The sequence below is a fragment of the Phalangium opilio genome, unplaced genomic scaffold (genome assembly GCF_054372755.1).
Source record: "Phalangium opilio isolate 3A_F unplaced genomic scaffold, DU_Popi_V2 ptg000329l_1, whole genome shotgun sequence".
Taxonomy (NCBI): Eukaryota; Metazoa; Arthropoda; class Arachnida; order Opiliones; family Phalangiidae; genus Phalangium; species Phalangium opilio.
Genome location: NW_028324226.1, coordinates 11037649 through 11063499, shown reverse-complemented (window position 1 = coordinate 11063499; position 25851 = coordinate 11037649). Strand labels below are relative to the sequence as shown.

Below are 25851 nucleotides of genomic sequence, written 5' to 3'. Positions count from 1 at the left end.
ATTTACGTTTTATTTTTGAAGTATCATTATAAATAAATGTCTGATTGAGCTAAAGTTATGGTCCCCTTTATATATGTTTCTGCTTAGTGCAGATTTTGAAAATGTAAAACAGTTTCTTAACATTCTTAATTAAAATGAAGACTGAAGGAACAGATATTAATCAAAAATGTCTTGATTAGAATCAAGACCTAAAAAGTATCGATAAGACTGAGGTTATCACTTGTCTGAATGATCAGATATTAATTTTTCTTTTTAATTGAAACTTAAATGCATGCTTAAGAAAAAACAATGTTCCATTACCGTTTTCCGTTGAAATAAATTATTTTACTGGTAATCAATTTCAAAAATTTACTTATCTCGGCTTTTCGACCACAATTCCATTCCCCGAAAACATTTTATCATTACATTTATTACTTTTCGGAGATAACGTGTCAAAATAGCCTATAAAAGAAGAAAAAACTGTAATAGCGGTCTGTTTAGCCATGATAACAACCTTTTAAAAGTTGCAAGCACTATATAACCCTTTCGAGACTAACTGGACCTGAGCAAACTATAGCTTAACCTGCTACTAGTACGACCAGAGAGAAATGATGTAATCTGTAGTTGAAATTTCATCATGTGCGACCTGCGGCCCTGAAACTCTCCCATAGTCCCAGTGTGTGTAGAACATAATTTTTTCGCTGTTATCTGCCAAAATCAATCTTTCTAGATAGTGCCGCCTGCTCACTTGAATTTTTCATGATATAATAAGGTTTGAATGAACAAAATTCTAGATTACTATTTTCACTACTATGTCCTTCTGCTAACTTGAAGCAAACTTTCCTCTCTTTCTGCTGCTCATTACCGGTGCCATTCCCTTGACTTTCTGTTCGTTATAACTACTATCATGAATTTATTTATTTCAAACCAAAATATAAAAAAATGGATTCTTTTTCCTTTTGTGCTACTTATAATTTTCAAGTGTATATAATGTTGTGCCGTGCCATATCAAATAGTCTCTAACCATTGTTAGAAACTAGAGAGAGAAATTGGGCAGTAACACTGATCATGCCCTGAACTATGAGAAAGAACAATACGACGGTTGACTAAAGTACACTTGATATTACATCATTTTGCAAAACCGCGAGAAAAAATCTTACTGTCCCTATTGAATTCGGCGCCATTGGTTTTAGAATAATTAAAATGTTCCACTGCGAAGCGTGCCGGTCACAAATGGGGATGTAACGTCTTTAGGAGCCTTTTAAAACGCAAAACCATACACGTACTCTCCCAAAAGTACTTAATGTAATGATAAAATGTTTTCGGGGAATGGAATTGTGGTCGAAAAGCCGAGATAAGTAAATTTTTGAAATTGATTACCAGTAAAATAATTTATTTCAACGGAAAACGGTAATGGAACGTTGTTTTTTCTTAAGCATGCATTTAAGTTTCAATTAAAAAGAAAAATTAATATCTGATCATTCAGACAAGTGATAACCTCAGTCTTATCGATACTTTTTAGGTCTTGATTCTAATCAAGACATTTTTGATTAATTTTATAGAGAATTAAGCTGAATTCGGTCAAATATTTGTCCAGAAAAAAATGCATTTAAAAATGTACCGAAAAAATCGCATGTTTTTTTTCTTCAAGATACAAAATCCGTGACAACGATTTCTTGTTGAAAATTGAATTTTAACAGTTTTTTGAATGAATATCGTTACATTTGCTTGAATTAAAGCAAAAAGTACAAAAATTATGGTTTCAGTGGTTAAATTTGAAAATAGTGAAGAAATACTCAAAATATGCTTCTCTGGCCGTGAAACGTCGATTTTGAAAATGTTATTAAAAATCGAGGTACATTTTTATTTATTGTTCAATCGAGATGAAATCACTTTTAAGGAGTATTTTATAGAGAATTAAGGTGAATTCGGTCAAAAATTTGTCCAGAAAAAAATGCATTCAAAAATGTACCGAAAAAATAGCATGTTTTTTTTCTTCAAGATACAAAATCCGTGACAACGATTTCTTGTTGAAAATTGAATTTTAACAGTTTTTTGAATGACTATCGTTACATTTGCTTGAATTAAAGCAAAAAGTACAAAAATAACGGCTTCAGTGGCTATATTTGAAAATAGTTAAGAAATACTCAAATATGCTTTTCTGGCCGTGAAACGTCGATTTTGAAAATGTTATTAAAAATCGAGGTACATTTTTATTTATTGTTCAATCGAGATGAAATCACTTTTAAGGAGTATTTTATAGAGAATTAAGCTGAATTCGGTAAAAAATTTGTCCAGAAAAAAATGCATTCAAAAATGTACCGAAAAAATCGCATGTTTTTTTTCTTCAAGATACAAAATCCGTGACTACGATTTCTTATTGAAAATTGAATTTTAACAGTTTTTTGATTGAATGTCGTTACATTTGCTTGAATTAAAGTAAAATGTACAAATATAACGGCTTCAGTGGTTATATTTGAAAATAGTTAAGAAATACTCAAAATATGCTTTTCTGGCCGTGAAACGTCGATTTTGAAAATGTTATTAAAAATCGAAGTACATTTTTATTTATTGTTCAATCGAGATGAAATCACTTTTAAGGAGTATTTTATAGAGAATTAAGCTGAATTCGGTCAAAAATTTGTCCAGAAAAAAATGCATTTAAAAATGTACCGAAAAAATCGCATGTTTTTTTTCTTCAAGATACAAAATCCGTGACTACGATTTCTTATTGAAAATTGAATTTTAACAGTTTTTTGATTGAATGTCGTTACATTTGCTTGAATTAAAGTAAAATGTACAAAAATAACAGCTTCAGTGGTTATATTTGAAAATAGTTAAGAAATACTCAAAATATGCTTTTCTGGCCGTGAAACGTCGATTTTGAAAATGTTATTAAAAATCGAAGTACATTTTTATTTATTGTTCAATCGAGATGAAATCACTTTTAAGGAGTATTTTATAGAGAATTAAGCTGAATTCGGTCAAAAATTTGTCCAGAAAAAAATGCATTTAAAAATGTACCGAAAAAATCGCATGTTTTTTTTCTTCAAGATACAAAATCCGTGACAACGATTTCTTGTTGAAAATTGAATTTTAACAGTTTTTTGAATGAATATCGTTACATTTGCTTGAATTAAAGCAAAAAGTACAAAAATTATGGTTTCAGTGGTTAAATTTGAAAATAGTGAAGAAATACTCAAAATATGCTTCTCTGGCCGTGAAACGTCGATTTTGAAAATGTTATTAAAAATCGAGGTACATTTTTATTTATTGTTCAATCGAGATGAAATCACTTTTAAGGAGTATTTTATAGAGAATTAAGCTGAATTCGGTCAAAAATTTGTCCAGAAAAAAATGCATTCAAAAATGTACCGAAAAAATCGCATGTTTTTTTTCTTCAAGATACAAAATCCGTGACAACGATTTCTTGTTGAAAATTGAATTTTAACAGTTTTTTGAATGACTATCGTTACATTTGCTTGAATTAAAGCAAAAAGTACAAAAATAACGGCTTCAGTGGCTATATTTGAAAATAGTTAAGAAATACTCAAAATATGCTTTTCTGGCCGTGAAACGTCGATTTTGAAAATGTTATTAAAAATCGAGGTACATTTTTATTTATTGTTCAATCGAGATGAAATCACTTTTAAGGAGTATTTTATAGAGAATTAAGCTGAATTCGGTCAAAAATTTGTCCTGAAAAAAATGCATTTAAAAATGTACCGAAAAAATCGCATGTTTTTTTTCTTAAAGATACAAAATCCGTGACAACGATTTCTTATTGAAAATTGAATTTTAACAGTTTTTTGAATGAATATCGTTACATTGCTTGAATTAAAGCAAAAAGTATAAAAATAATGGTTTCAGTGAATATATTTGAAAATAGTGATGAAATACTCAAAATATGCTTCTTTGGCCGTGAAACGTCGATTTTGAAAATGTTATTAAAAATCGAGGTACATTTTTAATTATTGTTCAATCGAGATGAAATCACTTTTAATGAGTGTTTATAGGGAATTAAGCTGAATTCGGTCAAACATTTCTCCAGAAAAAAATGCATTTAAAAGTGTACCGAAAAAATCGCATGTTTTTTTTCTTCAAGATACAAAATCCGTGACAACGATTTCTTATTTAAAATTGAATTTTAACATTTTATTGAATGAATATCGTTACATTTGCTTGAATTAACGCAAAAATTACAAAAATAATGGTTTCAGTGGTTATATTTGAAAATAGAGAACAAATACTCAAAATGTTTTTCTTAGGCCGAGTTACGTCGACTTTGAAAATGTTATTAAAAATCGAGGTACATTTTTATTCATTGTTCAATCGAGATGAAATCACTTTTAATGAGTGTTTTATAGGGAATTAAGCTGAATTCGGTCAAAAATTTCTCCACAAAAAAATGCATTCAAAAAAGTACCGAAAAAATCGCATGTTTTTCTTCTTCAAGACACAAAATCCGTGAATACGATTTCTTATTGAAAATTGAATTTTAACAGTTTTTTGAATGAATATCGTTACATTGCTTGAATTAAAGCAAAAAGTATAAAAATAATGGTTTCAGTGAATATATTTGAAAATAGTGAAGAAATACTCAAAATATGCTTCTTTGGCCGTGAAACGTTGATTTTGAAAATGTTATTAAAAATCGAGGTACATTTTTATTCATTGTTCAATCGAGATGAAATCACTTTTAATGAGTGTTTTATAGGGAATTAAGCTGAATTCGGTCAAAAATTTCTCCAGAAAAAAATGCATTCAAAAGTGTACCGAAAAAATCGCATGTTTTTCTTCTTCAAGATACAAAATCCGTGACAACGATTTCTTATTGAAAAATTGAATTTTTAAAGTTTTTTGAATGAATATCGTTACATTTGCTTGAATTATAGCAAAAAGTATAAAAATAATGGTTTCAGTGGTTATATTTGAAAATAGTGAAGAAATACTCAAAATATGCTTCTTTGGCCGTGAAACGTCGATTTTGAAAATGTTATTAAAAACCGAGGTACATTTTATTTATTGTTCAATCGAGATGAAATCACTTTTAATGAGTGTTTTATAGGGAATTAAGCTGATTTCGGTCAAAAATTTGTCGAAAGGTTGGTGGTTCGTGCCCATCCGGGAGCGGTGTTGTGACGTCTCAGATGTGACGTAAAAAGTCGAGGTTTTTCCACAATACCTGACGACCATTTAATATTTGGGCTTCCGTGGCGCAATGGTTAGCGCGTTCGGCTGTTAACCGAAAGGTTGGTGGTTCGAGCCCACCCAGGAGAGGTGTTGTGGGGTCTCAGATGTAACGTAAAAAGTCAAACGTTTTCCACAATAACTGACGAACCGAAAGTTTGGTGGTTCGAGCCCATCCGGGAGCGTTTTGTGGTGTCTCAGATGTAACGTGAAAAGTCAGAGTTTTTCCACAATACCTGACGAACATTTAATTTTTGGGCTTCCGTGGCGCAATGGTTAGTGCGCTCAGCTGTTATTCAAAAGGTTGGTGGTTCGAGCCCCTCCGGGAGCGTTTTGTGGGGTCTCAGATGTAACGTAAAAAGTCAGAGTTTCTCCACAATACCTGACAACCATCTAATTACTGAGCTTCCGTGGCTCAATGGTTAGCGCGTTCGGCTGTTAACCAATAGGTTGGTGGTTCGAGCCCATCCGGGAGCGGTGTTGTGAGGTCTCAGATGTAACATAAATGTCATAGTTTTTCCACAGCACCTGACGACCATTTAATATTTGGGCTTCCGTTGCGCTATGGTTAGCGCGTTCGGCTGTTAACCGAAAGGTTGGTGGTTCGAGCCCACCCGGGAGCGGTGTTGTGGGATCTCTAATGTAACGTAAAAACCCAAAGTTTTCCCACAATACCTGACGACCATTTAATTTTTGGGCGTCCGTGGCGCAATGGTTAGCGCGTTCGGTTGTTAACCAATAGGTTGGTGGTTCGAGCCCTCCCGGGAGCGGTGTTGTGACGTCTCAGATGTAACGTAAAATGTCAGAGTTTTTCCACAATACTTGACGAGCATTAAATTTTTGGGCTTCCGTGGCGCAATGGTTAGCGCGTTCAGCTGTTAATCGAAAGGTTGGTGGTTCGAGCCCATCCGGGAGCGGTGTTGTGAGGTCTCAGATGTGAAGTATAAAGTCAAAGTTTTACCTCAATACCTGACGACCATTTAATATTTGGGCTTCCGTTGCGCTATGGTTAGCGCGTTCGGCTGTTAACCGAAAGGTTGGTGGTTCGAGCCCACCCGGGAGCGGTGTTTTTGGATCTCAAATGTAACGTAAATAGCCAAAGTTTTTCCACAATACCTGACGACCATTTAATTTTTGGGCGTCCGTGGCGAATGGTTAGCGCGTTCGGCTGTTAACCGAAAGGTTGGTGGTTCGAGCCCATCCGCGAGCGGTGTTGTGAGGTCTCAGATGTGAAGTAAAAAGTCAAAGTTTTACCTCAATACCTGACGAAAATTTAATTTTTGGGCTTCAGTGGCGCAATGGTTAGCGCGTTCGGCTGTTAACCAATAGGTTGGTGGTTCGAGCCCATCCGGGAGAAGTGTTGTGACGTCTCAGATGTAACGTTAAATGTCAGAGTTTTTCCACAATACCTGACGAACATTTAATTTTTGGGCTTCCGTGGCTCAATGGTTAGAGCGTTCGGCTGTTAACCAATAGGTTGGTGGTTCGAGCCCTCCCGGGAGCGGTGTTGTGACGTCTCAGATGTAACGTAAAATGTCAGAGTTTTTCCACAATACTTGACGAGCATTTAATTTTTGGGCTTCCGTGGCGCAATGGTTAGCGCGTTCAGCTGTTAATCGAAAGGTAGGTGGTTCGAGCCCAACCGTGAGAGGTGTTGTAGGGTCTCAGATGTAACGTAAAAAGTCAAAACTTTTCCACAATACGTGACAACCATTTAATTTCTGAGCTTCCGTGGCTCAATGGTTAGCGCGTTGGGCTGTTAACCAATAGGTTGGTGGTTCGAGCCCATCCGGGAGCGGTGTTGTGAGGTCTCAGATGTGACGTAAAAAGTCAAGGTTTTTACACAATACCTGACGAGCATTTAATTTTTGGGCTTCCGTTGCGCAATGGTTATCGCGTTCACCTGTTAACCAATAGGTTGGTGGTTCGAGCCCACCCGGGAGCGGTGTTGTGGGATCTCAAATGTAACGTAGAAAACCAAAGTTTTTCCACAATACCTGACGACCATTTATTTTTTGGGCTTCCTTGGCGCAATGGTTAGCGCGTTCGGCTGTTAACCGAAAGGTTGGTGGTTCGAGCCCAACCGGGAGAGGTGTTGTAGGGTTTCAGATGTAACGTAATAAGTCATAACTTATCCACAATACGTGACAACCATTTAATTTCTGAGCTTCCGTGGCTCAATGGTTAGCGCGTTCGGCTGTTAACCAATAGGTTGGTGGTTCGAGCCCATCCGGGAGCGGTGTTGTAGGGTTTCAGATGTAACGTAATAAGTCATAACTTATCCACAATACGTGACAACCATTTAATTTCTGAGCTTCCGTGGCTCTATGGTTAGCGCGTTCGGCTGTTAAGCAATAGGTTGGTGGTTCGAGCCCATCCGGGAGCGGTGTTGTGAGGTCTCAGATGTGACGTAAAAAGTCAAGGTTTTTACACAATACCTGACGAGCATTTAACTTTTGGGCTTCCGTGGCGCAATGATTAGCGCGTTCAGCTGTTAATCGAAAGGTTGAAGGTTCGAGCCCACCCGGGAGAGGTGTTGTGGGGTCTCAGATGTAGCGTAAAAAGTCAAAACTTTTCCACAATACGTGACAACCATTTAATTTCTGAGCTTCCGTGGCTCAATGGTTAGCGCGTTCGGCTGTTAACCAATAGGTTGGTGGTTCGAGCCCATCCGGGAGCGGTGTTGTGAGGTCTCAGATGTGACGTAAAAAGTCAAGGTTTTTACACAATACCTGACGAGCATTTAAGATTTGGGCTTCCGTGGCGCAATGGTTAGCGCGTTCGGCTGTTAACCGAAAGGTTGGTGGTTCGAGCCCAACCGGGAGCGGTGTTGTGAGGTCTCAGATGTGACGTAAAAAGTCAAGGTTTTTACACAATACCTGACGAGCATTTAATTTTTGGGCGTCCGTGGCGAATGGTTAGCGCGTTCGGCTGTTAACCGAAAGGTTGGTGGTTCGAGCCCATCCGCGAGCGGTGTTGTGAGGTCTCAGATGTGAAGTAAAAAGTCAAAGTTTTACCTCAATACCTGTCGAAAATTTAATTTTTGGGCTTCAGTGGCGCAATGGTTAGCGCGTTCGGCTGTTAACCAATAGGTTGGTGGTTCGAGCCCATCCGGGAGAAGTGTTGTGACGTCTCAGATGTAACGTTAAATGTCAGAGTTTTTCCACAATACCTGACGAACATTTAATTTTTGGGCTTCCGTGGCTCAATGGTTAGAGCGTTCGGCTGTTAACCAATAGGTTGGTGGTTCGAGCCCTCCCGGGAGCGGTGTTGTGACGTCTCAGATGTAACGTAAAATGTCAGAGTTTTTCCACAATACTTGACGAGCATTTAATTTTTGGGCTTCCGTGGCGCAATGGTTAGCGCGTTCAGCTGTTAATCGAAAGGTTGGTGGTTCGAGCCCAACCGTGAGAGGTGTTGTAGGGTCTCAGATGTAACGTAATAAGTCATAACTTATCCACAATACCTGACAACCATTTAATTTCTCAGCTTCCGTGGCTCAATGGTTAGCGCGTTCGGCTGTTAACCAATGGGTTGGTGGTTCGAGCCCATCCGGGAGCGGTGTTGTGAGGTCTCAGATGTGACGTAAAAAGTCAAGGTTTTTACACAATACCTGACGAGCATTTAATTTTTGGGCTTCCGTGGCGCAATGATTAGCGCGTTCAGCTGTTAACCAATAGGTTGGTGGTTCGATCCCACCCGGGAGCGGTGTTGTGGGATCTCAAATGTAACGTAGAAAGCCAAAGTTTTTCCACAATACCTGACGACCATTCAGTTTTTGGGCTTCCGTGGCGCAATGGATAGCGCGTTCGGCTGTAAACCAATAGGTTGGTGGTTCGAGCCCACCCGGGAGCGGTGATGTGGGATTTCAAATGTAACGTAGAAAGCCAAAGTTTTTCCACAATACCTGACGACCATTTATTTTTCTGGCTTCCTTGGCGCAATGGTTAGCGCGTTCGGCTGTTAACCGAAAGGTTGGTGGTTCGAGCCCAACCGGGAGAGGTGCTGTAGGGTCTCAGATGTAACGTAATAAGTCATAACTTATCCACAATACCTGACAACCATTTAATTTCTGAACTTCCATGGCTCAATGGTTAGCGCGTTCGGCTGTTAACCAATAGGTTGGTGGTTCGAGCCCATCCAAGAGCGGTGTTGTGAGGTTTCAGATGTAACGTAAAATGTCAGATTTTTTCCACAATACCTGACGAACATTTAATTTTTGGGCTTCCGAGGCGCAATGATTAGCGCGTTCAGCTGTTAATCGAAAGGTTGAAGGTTCGAGCCCACCCGGGAGAGGTGTTGTGGGGTCTCAGATGTGAAGTATAAAGTCAAAGTTTTACCTCAATACCTGACGACCATTTAATATTTGGGCTTCCGTTGCGCTATGGTTAGCGCGTTCGGCTGTTAACCGAAAGGTTGGTGGTTCGAGCCCACCCAGGAGAGGTGTTGTGGGGTCTCAGACGTAACGTAAAAAGTCAATACTTTTTCACAATACGGGACAAACATTTAATTTCTGAACTTCCGTGGCTCAATGGTTAGCGCGTTCGGCTGTTAACCAATAGGTTGGTGGTTCGAGCCCATCTGGGAACGGTGTTGTGAGGTCTCAGATGTAACGTAAAAAGTCAAACGTTTTCCACAATAACTGACGAACCGAAAGTTTGGTGGTTCGAGCCCACCCGGGAGAGGTGTTGTGGGGTCTCAGATGTAGCGTAAAAAGTCAAAACTTTTCCACAATACGTGACAACCATTTAATTTCTGAGCTTCCGTGGCTCAATGGTTAGCGCGTTCGGCTGTTAACCAATAGGTTGGTGGTTCGAGCCCATCCGGGAGCGGTGTTGTGAGGTCTCAGATGTGACGTAAAAAGTCAAGGTTTTTACACAATACCTGACGAGCATTTAAGATTTGGGCTTCCGTGGCGCAATGGTTAGCGCGTTCGGCTGTTAACCGAAAGGTTGGTGGTTCGAGCCCAACCGGGAGCGGTGTTGTGAGGTCTCAGATGTGACGTAAAAAGTCAAGGTTTTTACACAATACCTGACGAGCATTTAATTTTTGGGCGTCCGTGGCGAATGGTTAGCGCGTTCGGCTGTTAACCGAAAGGTTGGTGGTTCGAGCCCATCCGCGAGCGGTGTTGTGAGGTCTCAGATGTGAAGTAAAAAGTCAAAGTTTTACCTCAATACCTGTCGAAAATTTAATTTTTGGGCTTCAGTGGCGCAATGGTTAGCGCGTTCGGCTGTTAACCAATAGGTTGGTGGTTCGAGCCCATCCGGGAGAAGTGTTGTGACGTCTCAGATGTAACGTTAAATGTCAGAGTTTTTCCACAATACCTGACGAACATTTAATTTTTGGGCTTCCGTGGCTCAATGGTTAGAGCGTTCGGCTGTTAACCAATAGGTTGGTGGTTCGAGCCCTCCCGGGAGCGGTGTTGTGACGTCTCAGATGTAACGTAAAATGTCAGAGTTTTTCCACAATACTTGACGAGCATTTAATTTTTGGGCTTCCGTGGCGCAATGGTTAGCGCGTTCAGCTGTTAATCGAAAGGTTGGTGGTTCGAGCCCAACCGTGAGAGGTGTTGTAGGGTCTCAGATGTAACGTAATAAGTCATAACTTATCCACAATACCTGACAACCATTTAATTTCTCAGCTTCCGTGGCTCAATGGTTAGCGCGTTCGGCTGTTAACCAATGGGTTGGTGGTTCGAGCCCATCCGGGAGCGGTGTTGTGAGGTCTCAGATGTGACGTAAAAAGTCAAGGTTTTTACACAATACCTGACGAGCATTTAATTTTTGGGCTTCCGTGGCGCAATGATTAGCGCGTTCAGCTGTTAACCAATAGGTTGGTGGTTCGATCCCACCCGGGAGCGGTGTTGTGGGATCTCAAATGTAACGTAGAAAGCCAAAGTTTTTCCACAATACCTGACGACCATTCAGTTTTTGGGCTTCCGTGGCGCAATGGATAGCGCGTTCGGCTGTAAACCAATAGGTTGGTGGTTCGAGCCCACCCGGGAGCGGTGATGTGGGATTTCAAATGTAACGTAGAAAGCCAAAGTTTTTCCACAATACCTGACGACCATTTATTTTTCTGGCTTCCTTGGCGCAATGGTTAGCGCGTTCGGCTGTTAACCGAAAGGTTGGTGGTTCGAGCCCAACCGGGAGAGGTGCTGTAGGGTCTCAGATGTAACGTAATAAGTCATAACTTATCCACAATACCTGACAACCATTTAATTTCTGAACTTCCATGGCTCAATGGTTAGCGCGTTCGGCTGTTAACCAATAGGTTGGTGGTTCGAGCCCATCCAAGAGCGGTGTTGTGAGGTTTCAGATGTAACGTAAAATGTCAGATTTTTTCCACAATACCTGACGAACATTTAATTTTTGGGCTTCCGAGGCGCAATGATTAGCGCGTTCAGCTGTTAATCGAAAGGTTGAAGGTTCGAGCCCACCCGGGAGAGGTGTTGTGGGGTCTCAGATGTGAAGTATAAAGTCAAAGTTTTACCTCAATACCTGACGACCATTTAATATTTGGGCTTCCGTTGCGCTATGGTTAGCGCGTTCGGCTGTTAACCGAAAGGTTGGTGGTTCGAGCCCACCCAGGAGAGGTGTTGTGGGGTCTCAGACGTAACGTAAAAAGTCAATACTTTTTCACAATACGGGACAAACATTTAATTTCTGAACTTCCGTGGCTCAATGGTTAGCGCGTTCGGCTGTTAACCAATAGGTTGGTGGTTCGAGCCCATCTGGGAACGGTGTTGTGAGGTCTCAGATGTAACGTAAAAAGTCAAACGTTTTCCACAATAACTGACGAACCGAAAGTTTGGTGGTTCGAGCCCATCCGGGAGCGTTTTGTGGTGTCTCAGATGTAACGTGAAAAGTCAGAGTTTTTCCACAATACCTGACGAACATTTAATTTTTGGGCTTCCGTGGCGCAATGGTTAGTGCGCTCAGCTGTTATTCAAAAGGTTGGTGGTTCGAGCCCCTCCGGGAGCGTTTTGTGGGGTCTCAGATGTAACGTAAAAAGTCAGAGTTTCTCCACAATACCTGACAACCATCTAATTACTGAGCTTCCGTGGCTCAATGGTTAGCGCGTTCGGCTGTTAACCAATAGGTTGGTGGTTCGAGCCCATCCGGGAGCGGTGTTGTGAGGTCTCAGATGTAACATAAATGTCATAGTTTTTCCACAGCACCTGACGACCATTTAATATTTGGGCTTCCGTTGCGCTATGGTTAGCGCGTTCGGCTGTTAACCGAAAGGTTGGTGGTTCGAGCCCACCCGGGAGCGGTGTTGTGGGATCTCTAATGTAACGTAAAAACCCAAAGTTTTCCCACAATACCTGACGACCATTTAATTTTTGGGCGTCCGTGGCGCAATGGTTAGCGCGTTCGGTTGTTAACCAATAGGTTGGTGGTTCGAGCCCTCCCGGGAGCGGTGTTGTGACGTCTCAGATGTAACGTAAAATGTCAGAGTTTTTCCACAATACTTGACGAGCATTTAATTTTTGGGCTTCCGTGGCGCAATGGTTAGCGCGTTCAGCTGTTAATCGAAAGGTTGGTGGTTCGAGCCCATCCGGGAGCGGTGTTGTGAGGTCTCAGATGTGAAGTATAAAGTCAAAGTTTTACCTCAATACCTGACGACCATTTAATATTTGGGCTTCCGTTGCGCTATGGTTAGCGCGTTCGGCTGTTAACCGAAAGGTTGGTGGTTCGAGCCCACCCGGGAGCGGTGTTTTTGGATCTCAAATGTAACGTAAATAGCCAAAGTTTTTCCACAATACCTGACGACCATTTAATTTTTGGGCGTCCGTGGCGAATGGTTAGCGCGTTCGGCTGTTAACCGAAAGGTTGGTGGTTCGAGCCCATCCGCGAGCGGTGTTGTGAGGTCTCAGATGTGAAGTAAAAAGTCAAAGTTTTACCTCAATACCTGACGAAAATTTAATTTTTGGGCTTCAGTGGCGCAATGGTTAGCGCGTTCGGCTGTTAACCAATAGGTTGGTGGTTCGAGCCCATCCGGGAGAAGTGTTGTGACGTCTCAGATGTAACGTTAAATGTCAGAGTTTTTCCACAATACCTGACGAACATTTAATTTTTGGGCTTCCGTGGCTCAATGGTTAGAGCGTTCGGCTGTTAACCAATAGGTTGGTGGTTCGAGCCCTCCCGGGAGCGGTGTTGTGACGTCTCAGATGTAACGTAAAATGTCAGAGTTTTTCCACAATACTTGACGAGCATTTAATTTTTGGGCTTCCGTGGCGCAATGGTTAGCGCGTTCAGCTGTTAATCGAAAGGTAGGTGGTTCGAGCCCAACCGTGAGAGGTGTTGTAGGGTCTCAGATGTAACGTAAAAAGTCAAAACTTTTCCACAATACGTGACAACCATTTAATTTCTGAGCTTCCGTGGCTCAATGGTTAGCGCGTTGGGCTGTTAACCAATAGGTTGGTGGTTCGAGCCCATCCGGGAGCGGTGTTGTGAGGTCTCAGATGTGACGTAAAAAGTCAAGGTTTTTACACAATACCTGACGAGCATTTAATTTTTGGGCTTCCGTTGCGCAATGGTTATCGCGTTCACCTGTTAACCAATAGGTTGGTGGTTCGAGCCCACCCGGGAGCGGTGTTGTGGGATCTCAAATGTAACGTAGAAAACCAAAGTTTTTCCACAATACCTGACGACCATTTATTTTTTGGGCTTCCTTGGCGCAATGGTTAGCGCGTTCGGCTGTTAACCGAAAGGTTGGTGGTTCGAGCCCAACCGGGAGAGGTGTTGTAGGGTTTCAGATGTAACGTAATAAGTCATAACTTATCCACAATACGTGACAACCATTTAATTTCTGAGCTTCCGTGGCTCAATGGTTAGCGCGTTCGGCTGTTAACCAATAGGTTGGTGGTTCGAGCCCATCCGGGAGCGGTGTTGTAGGGTTTCAGATGTAACGTAATAAGTCATAACTTATCCACAATACGTGACAACCATTTAATTTCTGAGCTTCCGTGGCTCTATGGTTAGCGCGTTCGGCTGTTAAACAATAGGTTGGTGGTTCGAGCCCATCCGGGAGCGGTGTTGTGAGGTCTCAGATGTGACGTAAAAAGTCAAGGTTTTTACACAATACCTGACGAGCATTTAACTTTTGGGCTTCCGTGGCGCAATGATTAGCGCGTTCAGCTGTTAATCGAAAGGTTGAAGGTTCGAGCCCACCCGGGAGAGGTGTTGTGGGGTCTCAGATGTAGCGTAAAAAGTCAAAACTTTTCCACAATACGTGACAACCATTTAATTTCTGAGCTTCCGTGGCTCAATGGTTAGCGCGTTCGGCTGTTAACCAATAGGTTGGTGGTTCGAGCCCATCCGGGAGCGGTGTTGTGAGGTCTCAGATGTGACGTAAAAAGTCAAGGTTTTTACACAATACCTGACGAGCATTTAAGATTTGGGCTTCCGTGGCGCAATGGTTAGCGCGTTCGGCTGTTAACCGAAAGGTTGGTGGTTCGAGCCCAACCGGGAGCGGTGTTGTGAGGTCTCAGATGTGACGTAAAAAGTCAAGGTTTTTACACAATACCTGACGAGCATTTAATTTTTGGGCGTCCGTGGCGAATGGTTAGCGCGTTCGGCTGTTAACCGAAAGGTTGGTGGTTCGAGCCCATCCGCGAGCGGTGTTGTGAGGTCTCAGATGTGAAGTAAAAAGTCAAAGTTTTACCTCAATACCTGACGAAAATTTAATTTTTGGGCTTCAGTGGCGCAATGGTTAGCGCGTTCGGCTGTTAACCAATAGGTTGGTGGTTCGAGCCCATCCGGGAGAAGTGTTGTGACGTCTCAGATGTAACGTTAAATGTCAGAGTTTTTCCACAATACCTGACGAACATTTAATTTTTGGGCTTCCGTGGCTCAATGGTTAGAGCGTTCGGCTGTTAACCAATAGGTTGGTGGTTCGAGCCCTCCCGGGAGCGGTGTTGTGACGTCTCAGATGTAACGTAAAATGTCAGAGTTTTTCCACAATACTTGACGAGCATTTAATTTTTGGGCTTCCGTGGCGCAATGGTTAGCGCGTTCAGCTGTTAATCGAAAGGTTGGTGGTTCGAGCCCAACCGTGAGAGGTGTTGTAGGGTCTCAGATGTAACGTAATAAGTCATAACTTATCCACAATACCTGACAACCATTTAATTTCTCAGCTTCCGTGGCTCAATGGTTAGCGCGTTCGGCTGTTAACCAATAGGTTGGTGGTTCGAGCCCATCCGGGAGCGGTGTTGTGAGGTCTCAGATGTGACGTAAAAAGTCAAGGTTTTTACACAATACCTGACGAGCATTTAATTTTTGGGCTTCCGTGGCGCAATGATTAGCGCGTTCAGCTGTTAACCAATAGGTTGGTGGTTCGATCCCACCCGGGAGCGGTGTTGTGGGATCTCAAATGTAACGTAGAAAGCCAAAGTTTTTCCACAATACCTGACGACCATTCAGTTTTTGGGCTTCCGTGGCGCAATGGATAGCGCGTTCGGCTGTAAACCAATAGGTTGGTGGTTCGAGCCCACCCGGGAGCGGTGATGTGGGATTTCAAATGTAACGTAGAAAGCCAAAGTTTTTCCACAATACCTGACGACCATTTATTTTTCTGGCTTCCTTGGCGCAATGGTTAGCGCGTTCGGCTGTTAACCGAAAGGTTGGTGGTTCGAGCCCAACCGGGAGAGGTGCTGTAGGGTCTCAGATGTAACGTAATAAGTCATAACTTATCCACAATACCTGACAACCATTTAATTTCTGAACTTCCATGGCTCAATGGTTAGCGCGTTCGGCTGTTAACCAATAGGTTGGTGGTTCGAGCCCATCCAAGAGCGGTGTTGTGAGGTTTCAGATGTAACGTAAAATGTCAGATTTTTTCCACAATACCTGACGAACATTTAATTTTTGGGCTTCCGAGGCGCAATGATTAGCGCGTTCAGCTGTTAATCGAAAGGTTGAAGGTTCGAGCCCACCCGGGAGAGGTGTTGTGGGGTCTCAGATGTAGCGTAAAAAGTCAAAACTTTTCCACAATACGTGACAACCATTTAATTTCTGAGCTTCCGTGGCTCAATGGTTAGCGCGTTGGGCTGTTAACCAATAGGTTGGTGGTTCGAGCCCATCCGGGAGCGGTGTTGTGAGGTCTCAGATGTGACGTAAAAAGTCAAGGTTTTTACACAATACCTGACGAGCATTTAATTTTTGGGCTTCCGTGGCGCAATGATTAGCGCGTTCAGCTGTTAACCAATAGGTTGGTGGTTCGATCCCACCCGGGAGCGGTGTTGTGGGATCTCAAATGTAACGTAGAAAGCCAAAGTTTTTCCACAATACCTGACGACCATTCAGTTTTTGGGCTTCCGTGGCGCAATGGATAGCGCGTTCGGCTGTAAACCAATAGGTTGGTGGTTCGAGCCCACCCGGGAGCGGTGATGTGGGATTTCAAATGTAACGTAGAAAGCCAAAGTTTTTCCACAATACCTGACGACCATTTATTTTTCTGGCTTCCTTGGCGCAATGGTTAGCGCGTTCGGCTGTTAACCGAAAGGTTGGTGGTTCGAGCCCAACCGGGAGAGGTGCTGTAGGGTCTCAGATGTAACGTAATAAGTCATAACTTATCCACAATACCTGACAACCATTTAATTTCTGAACTTCCATGGCTCAATGGTTAGCGCGTTCGGCTGTTAACCAATAGGTTGGTGGTTCGAGCCCATCCAAGAGCGGTGTTGTGAGGTTTCAGATGTAACGTAAAATGTCAGATTTTTTCCACAATACCTGACGAACATTTAATTTTCGGGCTTCCGAGGCGCAATGATTAGCGCGTTCAGCTGTTAATCGAAAGGTTGAAGGTTCGAGCCCACCCGGGAGAGGTGTTGTGGGGTCTCAGATGTGAAGTATAAAGTCAAAGTTTTACCTCAATACCTGACGACCATTTAATATTTGGGCTTCCGTTGCGCTATGGTTAGCGCGTTCGGCTGTTAACCGAAAGGTTGGTGGTTCGAGCCCACCCGGGAGCGGTGTTTTTGGATCTCAAATGTAACGTAAATAGCCAAATTTTTTCCACAATACCTGACGACCATTTAATTTTTGGGCGTCCGTGGCGAATGGTTAGCGCGTTCGGCTGTTAACCGAAAGGTTGGTGGTTCGAGCCCATCCGCGAGCGGTGTTGTGAGGTCTCAGATGTGAAGTAAAAAGTCAAAGTTTTACCTCAATACCTGACGAAAATTTAATTTTTGGGCTTCAGTGGCGCAATGGTTAGCGCGTTCGGCTGTTAACCAATAGGTTGGTGGTTCGAGCCCATCCGGGAGAAGTGTTGTGACGTCTCAGATGTAACGTTAAATGTCAGAGTTTTTCCACAATACCTGACGAACATTTAATTTTTGGGCTTCCGTGGCTCAATGGTTAGAGCGTTCGGCTGTTAACCAATAGGTTGGTGGTTCGAGCCCTCCCGGGAGCGGTGTTGTGACGTCTCAGATGTAACGTAAAATGTCAGAGTTTTTCCACAATACTTGACGAGCATTTAATTTTTGGGCTTCCGTGGCGCAATGGTTAGCGCGTTCAGCTGTTAATCGAAAGGTAGGTGGTTCGAGCCCAACCGTGAGAGGTGTTGTAGGGTCTCAGATGTAACGTAATAAGTCATAACTTATCCACAATACCTGACAACCATTTAATTTCTCAGCTTCCGTGGCTCAATGGTTAGCGCGTTCGGCTGTTAACCAATAGGTTGGTGGTTCGAGCCCATCCAAGAGCGGTGTTGTGAGGTTTCAGATGTAACGTAAAATGTCAGATTTTTTCCACAATACCTGACGAACATTTAATTTTTGGGCTTCCGAGGCGCAATGATTAGCGCGTTCAGCTGTTAATCGAAAGGTTGAAGGTTCGAGCCTACCCGGGAGAGGTGTTGTGGGGTCTCAGATGTAGCGTAAAAAGTCAAAACTTTTCCACAATACGTGACAACCATTTAATTTCTGAGCTTCCGTGGCTCAATGGTTAGCGCGTTGGGCTGTTAACCAATAGGTTGGTGGTTCGAGCCCATCCGGGAGCGGTGTTGTGAGGTCTCAGATGTGACGTAAAAAGTCAAGGTTTTTACACAATACCTGACGAGCATTTAATTTTTGGGCTTCCGTTGCGCAATGGTTATCGCGTTCACCTGTTAACCAATAGGTTGGTGGTTCGAGCCCACCCGGGAGCGGTGTTGTGGGATCTCAAATGTAACGTAGAAAACCAAAGTTTTTCCACAATACCTGACGACCATTTATTTTTTGGGCTTCCTTGGCGCAATGGTTAGCGCGTTCGGCTGTTAACCGAAAGGTTGGTGGTTCGAGCCCAACCGGGAGAGGTGTTGTAGGGTTTCAGATGTAACGTAATAAGTCATAACTTATCCACAATACGTGACAACCATTTAATTTCTGAGCTTCCGTGGCTCAATGGTTAGCGCGTTCGGCTGTTAACCAATAGGTTGGTGGTTCGAGCCCATCCGGGAGCGGTGTTGTAGGGTTTCAGATGTAACGTAATAAGTCATAACTTATCCACAATACGTGACAACCATTTAATTTCTGAGCTTCCGTGGCTCTATGGTTAGCGCGTTCGGCTGTTAAACAATAGGTTGGTGGTTCGAGCCCATCCGGGAGCGGTGTTGTGAGGTCTCAGATGTGACGTAAAAAGTCAAGGTTTTTACACAATACCTGACGAGCATTTAACTTTTGGGCTTCCGTGGCGCAATGATTAGCGCGTTCAGCTGTTAATCGAAAGGTTGAAGGTTCGAGCCCACCCGGGAGAGGTGTTGTGGGGTCTCAGATGTAGCGTAAAAAGTCAAAACTTTTCCACAATACGTGACAACCATTTAATTTCTGAGCTTCCGTGGCTCAATGGTTAGCGCGTTCGGCTGTTAACCAATAGGTTGGTGGTTCGAGCCCATCCGGGAGCGGTGTTGTGAGGTCTCAGATGTGACGTAAAAAGTCAAGGTTTTTACACAATACCTGACGAGCATTTAAGATTTGGGCTTCCGTGGCGCAATGGTTAGCGCGTTCGGCTGTTAACCGAAAGGTTGGTGGTTCGAGCCCAAGCGGGAGCGGTGTTGTGAGGTCTCAGATGTGACGTAAAAAGTCAAGGTTTTTACACAATACCTGACGAGCATTTAATTTTTGGGCGTCCGTGGCGAATGGTTAGCGCGTTCGGCTGTTAACCGAAAGGTTGGTGGTTCGAGCCCATCCGCGAGCGGTGTTGTGAGGTCTCAGATGTGAAGTAAAAAGTCAAAGTTTTACCTCAATACCTGACGAAAATTTAATTTTTGGGCTTCAGTGGCGCAATGGTTAGCGCGTTCGGCTGTTAACCAATAGGTTGGTGGTTCGAGCCCATCCGGGAGAAGTGTTGTGACGTCTCAGATGTAACGTTAAATGTCAGAGTTTTTCCACAATACCTGACGAACATTTAATTTTTGGGCTTCCGTGGCTCAATGGTTAGAGCGTTCGGCTGTTAACCAATAGGTTGGTGGTTCGAGCCCTCCCGGGAGCGGTGTTGTGACGTCTCAGATGTAACGTAAAATGTCAGAGTTTTTCCACAATACTTGACGAGCATTTAATTTTTGGGCTTCCGTGGCGCAATGGTTAGCGCGTTCAGCTGTTAATCGAAAGGTAGGTGGTTCGAGCCCAACCGTGAGAGGTGTTGTAGGGTCTCAGATGTAACGTAATAAGTCATAACTTATCCACAATACCTGACAACCATTTAATTTCTCAGCTTCCGTGGCTCAATGGTTAGCGCGTTCGGCTGTTAACCAATAGGTTGGTGGTTCGAGCCCATCCAAGAGCGGTGTTGTGAGGTTTCAGATGTAACGTAAAATGTCAGATTTTTTCCACAATACCTGACGAACATTTAATTTTTGGGCTTCCGAGGCGCAATGATTAGCGCGTTCAGCTGTTAATCGAAAGGTTGAAGGTTCGAGCCTACCCGGGAGAGGTGTTGTGGGGTCTCAGATGTAGCGTAAAAAGTCAAAACTTTTCCACAATACGTGACAACCATTTAATTTCTGAGCTTTTGTGGCTCAATGGTTAGCGCGTTGGGCTGTTAACCAATAGGTTGGTGGTTCGAGCCCATCCGGGAGCGGTGTTGTGAGGTCTCAGATGTGACGTAAAAAGTCAAGGTTTTTACACAATACCTGACGAGCATTTAATTTTTGGGCTTCCGTTGCGCAATGGTTATCGCGTTCACCTGTTAACCAATAGGTTGGTGGTTCGAGCCCACCCGGGAGCGGTGTTGTGGGATCTCAAATGTAACGTAGAAAACCAAAGTTTTTCCACAATACCTGACGACCATTTATTTTTTGGGCTTCCTTGGCGCAATGGTTAGCGCGTTCGGCTGTTAACCGAAAGGTTGGTGGTTCGAGCCCAACCGGGAGAGGTGTTGTAGGGTTTCAGATGTAACGTAATAAGTCATAACTTATCCACAATACGTGACAACCATTTAATTTCTGAGCTTCCGTGGCTCAATGGTTAGCGCGTTCGGCTGTTAACCAATAGGTTGGTGGTTCGAGCCCATCCGGGAGCGGTGTTGTAGGGTTTCAGATGTAACGTAATAAGTCATAACTTATCCACAATACGTGACAACCATTTAATTTCTGAGCTTCCGTGGCTCTATGGTTAGCGCGTTCGGCTGTTAAACAATAGGTTGGTGGTTCGAGCCCATCCGGGAGCGGTGTTGTGAGGTCTCAGATGTGACGTAAAAAGTCAAGGTTTTTACACAATACCTGACGAGCATTTAACTTTTGGGCTTCCGTGGCGCAATGATTAGCGCGTTCAGCTGTTAATCGAAAGGTTGAAGGTTCGAGCCCACCCGGGAGAGGTGTTGTGGGGTCTCAGATGTAGCGTAAAAAGTCAAAACTTTTCCACAATACGTGACAACCATTTAATTTCTGAGCTTCCGTGGCTCAATGGTTAGCGCGTTGGGCTGTTAACCAATAGGTTGGTGGTTCGAGCCCATCCGGGAGCGGTGTTGTGAGGTCTCAGATGTGACGTAAAAAGTCAAGGTTTTTACACAATACCTGACGAGCATTTAATTTTTGGGCTTCCGTTGCGCAATGGTTATCGCGTTCACCTGTTAACCAATAGGTTGGTGGTTCGAGCCCACCCGGGAGCGGTGTTGTGGGATCTCAAATGTAACGTAGAAAACCAAAGTTTTTCCACAATACCTGACGACCATTTATTTTTTGGGCTTCCTTGGCGCAATGGTTAGCGCGTTCGGCTGTTAACCGAAAGGTTGGTGGTTCGAGCCCAACCGGGAGAGGTGTTGTAGGGTTTCAGATGTAACGTAATAAGTCATAACTTATCCACAATACGTGACAACCATTTAATTTCTGAGCTTCCGTGGCTCAATGGTTAGCGCGTTCGGCTGTTAACCAATAGGTTGGTGGTTCGAGCCCATCCGGGAGCGGTGTTGTAGGGTTTCAGATGTAACGTAATAAGTCATAACTTATCCACAATACGTGACAACCATTTAATTTCTGAGCTTCCGTGGCTCTATGGTTAGCGCGTTCGGCTGTTAAACAATAGGTTGGTGGTTCGAGCCCATCCGGGAGCGGTGTTGTGAGGTCTCAGATGTGACGTAAAAAGTCAAGGTTTTTACACAATACCTGACGAGCATTTAACTTTTGGGCTTCCGTGGCGCAATGATTAGCGCGTTCAGCTGTTAATCGAAAGGTTGAAGGTTCGAGCCCACCCGGGAGAGGTGTTGTGGGGTCTCAGATGTAGCGTAAAAAGTCAAAACTTTTCCACAATACGTGACAACCATTTAATTTCTGAGCTTCCGTGGCTCAATGGTTAGCGCGTTCGGCTGTTAACCAATAGGTTGGTGGTTCGAGCCCATCCGGGAGCGGTGTTGTGAGGTCTCAGATGTGACGTAAAAAGTCAAGGTTTTTACACAATACCTGACGAGCATTTAAGATTTGGGCTTCCGTGGCGCAATGGTTAGCGCGTTCGGCTGTTAACCGAAAGGTTGGTGGTTCGAGCCCAAGCGGGAGCGGTGTTGTGAGGTCTCAGATGTGACGTAAAAAGTCAAGGTTTTTACACAATACCTGACGAGCATTTAATTTTTGGGCGTCCGTGGCGAATGGTTAGCGCGTTCGGCTGTTAACCGAAAGGTTGGTGGTTCGAGCCCATCCGCGAGCGGTGTTGTGAGGTCTCAGATGTGAAGTAAAAAGTCAAAGTTTTACCTCAATACCTGACGAAAATTTAATTTTTGGGCTTCAGTGGCGCAATGGTTAGCGCGTTCGGCTGTTAACCAATAGGTTGGTGGTTCGAGCCCATCCGGGAGAAGTGTTGTGACGTCTCAGATGTAACGTTAAATGTCAGAGTTTTTCCACAATACCTGACGAACATTTAATTTTTGGGCTTCCGTGGCTCAATGGTTAGAGCGTTCGGCTGTTAACCAATAGGTTGGTGGTTCGAGCCCTCCCGGGAGCGGTGTTGTGACGTCTCAGATGTAACGTAAAATGTCAGAGTTTTTCCACAATACTTGACGAGCATTTAATTTTTGGGCTTCCGTGGCGCAATGGTTAGCGCGTTCAGCTGTTAATCGAAAGGTAGGTGGTTCGAGCCCAACCGTGAGAGGTGTTGTAGGGTCTCAGATGTAACGTAATAAGTCATAACTTATCCACAATACCTGACAACCATTTAATTTCTCAGCTTCCGTGGCTCAATGGTTAGCGCGTTCGGCTGTTAACCAATAGGTTGGTGGTTCGAGCCCATCCAAGAGCGGTGTTGTGAGGTTTCAGATGTAACGTAAAATGTCAGATTTTTTCCACAATACCTGACGAACATTTAATTTTTGGGCTTCCGAGGCGCAATGATTAGCGCGTTCAGCTGTTAATCGAAAGGTTGAAGGTTCGAGCCTACCCGGGAGAGGTGTTGTGGGGTCTCAGATGTAGCGTAAAAAGTCAAAACTTTTCCACAATACGTGACAACCATTTAATTTCTGAGCTTCCGTGGCTCAATGGTTAGCGCGTTGGGCTGTTAACCAATAGGTTGGTGGTTCGAGCCCATCCGGGAGCGGTGTTGTGAGGTCTCAGATGTGACGTAAAAAGTCAAGGTTTTTACACAATACCTGACGAGCATTTAATTTTTGGGCTTCCGTTGCGCAATGGTTATCGCGTTCACCTGTTAACCAATAGGTTGGTGGTTCGAGCCCACCCGGGAGCGGTGTTGTGGGATCTCAAATGTAACGTAGAAAACCAAAGTTTTTCCACAATACCTGACGACCATTTATTTTTTGGGCTTCCTTGGCGCAATGGTTAGCGCGTTCGGCTGTTAACCGAAAGGTTGGTGGTTCGAGCCCAACCGGGAGAGGTGTTGTAGGGTTTCAGATGTAACGTAATAAGTCATAACTTATCCACAATACGTGACAACCATTTAATTTCTGAGCTTCCGTGGCTCAATGGTTAGCGCGTTCGGCTGTTAACCAATAGGTTGGTGGTTCGAGCCCATCCGGGAGCGGTGTTGTAGGGTTTCAGATGTAACGTAATAAGTCATAACTTATCCACAATACGTGACAACCATTTAATTTCTGAGCTTCCGTGGCTCTATGGTTAGCGCGTTCGGCTGTTAAACAATAGGTTGGTGGTTCGAGCCCATCCGGGAGCGGTGTTGTGAGGTCTCAGATGTGACGTAAAAAGTCAAGGTTTTTACACAATACCTGACGAGCATTTAACTTTTGGGCTTCCGTGGCGCAATGATTAGCGCGTTCAGCTGTTAATCGAAAGGTTGAAGGTTCGAGCCCACCCGGGAGAGGTGTTGTGGGGTCTCAGATGTAGCGTAAAAAGTCAAAACTTTTCCACAATACGTGACAACCATTTAATTTCTGAGCTTCCGTGGCTCAATGGTTAGCGCGTTCGGCTGTTAACCAATAGGTTGGTGGTTCGAGCCCATCCGGGAGCGGTGTTGTGAGGTCTCAGATGTGACGTAAAAAGTCAAGGTTTTTACACAATACCTGACGAGCATTTAAGATTTGGGCTTCCGTGGCGCAATGGTTAGCGCGTTCGGCTGTTAACCGAAAGGTTGGTGGTTCGAGCCCAAGCGGGAGCGGTGTTGTGAGGTCTCAGATGTGACGTAAAAAGTCAAGGTTTTTACACAATACCTGACGAGCATTTAATTTTTGGGCGTCCGTGGCGAATGGTTAGCGCGTTCGGCTGTTAACCGAAAGGTTGGTGGTTCGAGCCCATCCGCGAGCGGTGTTGTGAGGTCTCAGATGTGAAGTAAAAAGTCAAAGTTTTACCTCAATACCTGACGAAAATTTAATTTTTGGGCTTCAGTGGCGCAATGGTTAGCGCGTTCGGCTGTTAACCAATAGGTTGGTGGTTCGAGCCCATCCGGGAGAAGTGTTGTGACGTCTCAGATGTAACGTTAAATGTCAGAGTTTTTCCACAATACCTGACGAACATTTAATTTTTGGGCTTCCGTGGCTCAATGGTTAGAGCGTTCGGCTGTTAACCAATAGGTTGGTGGTTCGAGCCCTCCCGGGAGCGGTGTTGTGACGTCTCAGATGTAACGTAAAATGTCAGAGTTTTTCCACAATACTTGACGAGCATTTAATTTTTGGGCTTCCGTGGCGCAATGGTTAGCGCGTTCAGCTGTTAATCGAAAGGTTGGTGGTTCGAGCCCAACCGTGAGAGGTGTTGTAGGGTCTCAGATGTAACGTAATAAGTCATAACTTATCCACAATACCTGACAACCATTTAATTTCTCAGCTTCCGTGGCTCAATGGTTAGCGCGTTCGGCTGTTAACCAATAGGTTGGTGGTTCGAGCCCATCCGGGAGCGGTGTTGTGAGGTCTCAGATGTGACGTAAAAAGTCAAGGTTTTTACACAATACCTGACGAGCATTTAATTTTTGGGCTTCCGTGGCGCAATGATTAGCGCGTTCAGCTGTTAACCAATAGGTTGGTGGTTCGATCCCACCCGGGAGCGGTGTTGTGGGATCTCAAATGTAACGTAGAAAGCCAAAGTTTTTCCACAATACCTGACGACCATTCAGTTTTTGGGCTTCCGTGGCGCAATGGATAGCGCGTTCGGCTGTAAACCAATAGGTTGGCGGTTCGAGCCCACCCGGGAGCGGTGATGTGGGATTTCAAATGTAACGTAGAAAGCCAAAGTTTTTCCACAATACCTGACGACCATTTATTTTTCTGGCTTCCTTGGCGCAATGGTTAGCGCGTTCGGCTGTTAACCGAAAGGTTGGTGGTTCGAGCCCAACCGGGAGAGGTGCTGTAGGGTCTCAGATGTAACGTAATAAGTCATAACTTATCCACAATACCTGACAACCATTTAATTTCTGAACTTCCATGGCTCAATGGTTAGCGCGTTCGGCTGTTAACCAATAGGTTGGTGGTTCGAGCCCATCCAAGAGCGGTGTTGTGAGGTTTCAGATGTAACGTAAAATGTCAGATTTTTTCCACAATACCTGACGAACATTTAATTTTTGGGCTTCCGAGGCGCAATGATTAGCGCGTTCAGCTGTTAATCGAAAGGTTGAAGGTTCGAGCCCACCCGGGAGAGGTGTTGTGGGGTCTCAGATGTAGCGTAAAAAGTCAAAACTTTTCCACAATACGTGACAACCATTTAATTTCTGAGCTTCCGTGGCTCAATGGTTAGCGCGTTGGGCTGTTAACCAATAGGTTGGTGGTTCGAGCCCATCCGGGAGCGGTGTTGTGAGGTCTCAGATGTGACGTAAAAAGTCAA

The 25851-nt window shown here is 43.8% G+C and overlaps 5 non-coding genes across 5 annotated transcripts; all 5 read left to right on the top strand.

Moving 5' to 3' along the window:
- The first annotated feature begins 8951 nt into the window (after positions 1-8951).
- On the top strand, positions 8952-9024 carry TRNAY-GUA (transfer RNA tyrosine (anticodon GUA)). The gene has a single exon. It is a non-coding gene; the product is annotated as a tRNA-Tyr (tRNA).
- Positions 9025-11103: 2079 nt separating this feature from the next.
- Positions 11104-11176, top strand: TRNAY-GUA (transfer RNA tyrosine (anticodon GUA)). Its single transcript has one exon. It is a non-coding gene; the product is annotated as a tRNA-Tyr (tRNA).
- Positions 11177-15603: 4427 nt separating this feature from the next.
- TRNAY-GUA (transfer RNA tyrosine (anticodon GUA)) lies at positions 15604-15676 on the top strand. Its single transcript has one exon. It is a non-coding gene; the product is annotated as a tRNA-Tyr (tRNA).
- Positions 15677-16485: 809 nt separating this feature from the next.
- Positions 16486-16558, top strand: TRNAY-GUA (transfer RNA tyrosine (anticodon GUA)). Its single transcript has one exon. It is a non-coding gene; the product is annotated as a tRNA-Tyr (tRNA).
- An 8596-nt stretch (positions 16559-25154) lies between these two features.
- TRNAY-GUA (transfer RNA tyrosine (anticodon GUA)) lies at positions 25155-25227 on the top strand. The gene has a single exon. It is a non-coding gene; the product is annotated as a tRNA-Tyr (tRNA).
- Positions 25228-25851: the final 624 nt, after the last annotated feature.